The sequence below is a fragment of the Echinops telfairi genome, unplaced genomic scaffold, assembly GCF_000313985.2.
Source record: "Echinops telfairi isolate 266 unplaced genomic scaffold, ASM31398v2 ScPeMD7_9;HRSCAF=40, whole genome shotgun sequence".
NCBI classification, from domain to species: Eukaryota; Metazoa; Chordata; class Mammalia; order Afrosoricida; family Tenrecidae; genus Echinops; species Echinops telfairi.
The window spans coordinates 77,062,744-77,063,956 of NW_022103906.1; the positions used below are offsets into that span (position 1 = coordinate 77,062,744).

General features: G+C 61.7%; 1 protein-coding gene across 1 annotated transcript in view; it reads right to left on the reverse strand.

Annotated features, from left to right (window-relative positions):
* The window catches only part of DYSF (dysferlin), a 223,011-nt gene that overhangs the window by 117,635 nt on the left and 104,163 nt on the right, over positions 1-1,213 (reverse strand). The gene's annotated exons all lie outside the window — the stretch shown is intronic.

Consider the following 1,213-nt stretch of genomic DNA (forward strand, 5'->3'; position numbering starts at 1 on the left):
CCCACCCCCAGTCTCCTGGGGAAACCTGGGAGGGCCACCTGGAGGAGGGGGCCTTTGAGCCGGTTCTGCAGGAGGCCAGAGCTAAAGAAGAGAGGAGGCGCCCAGGGCTGAGGTGAGGAGCCGGGAGGTTGGGGGAGATGCGGCGTGGATGGAATGAGGCTCTGGGGAACCTGGGGCTTGTTTGACTTAGGGGTGGACTTCTTGGATCCCAAGTTTTCCTAACATTTCCTGTTCCTTCTTCACATCCGGGCTTACGGAAATGAACAGATGTGGGCCTGCCGGTCAGGGGCAAGGGAAGACTTCACTTCCAAAACCCCAGGATCTCTCCCCGTAAGGGCTGGGCCAGGAAGCCCCAAGCCCAATCCTCACAGACCCAGCCCTGCCCTTCCAGAGGCCTGGGTACCCTGAGGGGCAGCTGGGGGGCCAAGAGAGGGGCTGTTGTGGGCATGGCAACAGAGGCCAGTCCTGGGGGTCAACTGCGCCCTTCTCCCAGGAAGGCTGCTGGTGGTGAGGAGGTGGGGGGGCAGGGGGTAAGCTGGCCAGGCTTCATCCCTCCCCTCTGTGGGCACCCCTCAGGGAGGAAGAGAGCCCAGTCTACTGGTTCATGACACCAGGCGCAGCGTGTTGCCCGGCCTGGACCCAGTTCGTGGAGTCAGAGAGGCGGGAGCAGGGCTCGCTGGAGCCACTCCTGGTCTGGGGGAAGGCAAGGTTCTGCGGCCGAACTTCCAACATGTGATTGGGAGAGAAGGCCATAGGTAGAGTGGACCCAGAGGGGCAGCATCGGCCTGATGTGACCTCAAAGTACTCTGCACAGGCTTGTGTCCCAGGCCTCTGTGCACAGGTGTGTGCACGTGTGCTCACGCTATGTACACAGCCCCCAGTAAATGCTCTGGGGCCCACCCAGCCCCCCACCCACCCACCCACATGCTTCCCCGCTTCCATGAGTGTTCACAGCTACAGTCTTGCCCTTGGCTGAAGTGGGTCACCTCACAGGGGCGGGACAGGGCTCCGCCTGCCCTGAGTCAATGACTGGCAGCCAAGAGGGTGACAGATGCAACCCTGCTGCCTTATTTCAAGGCAATGACTCTGGGTGGCTCTGGAAGGCCAGGGTGGGCCTCACCCAAGGCTACCCCTTTCAGGCTCTCCTGAAAGGGTACCTTAGTGAGACACATGCTGTGAACCCTGCCTACCACACATACAGGCTGCCTGCCTC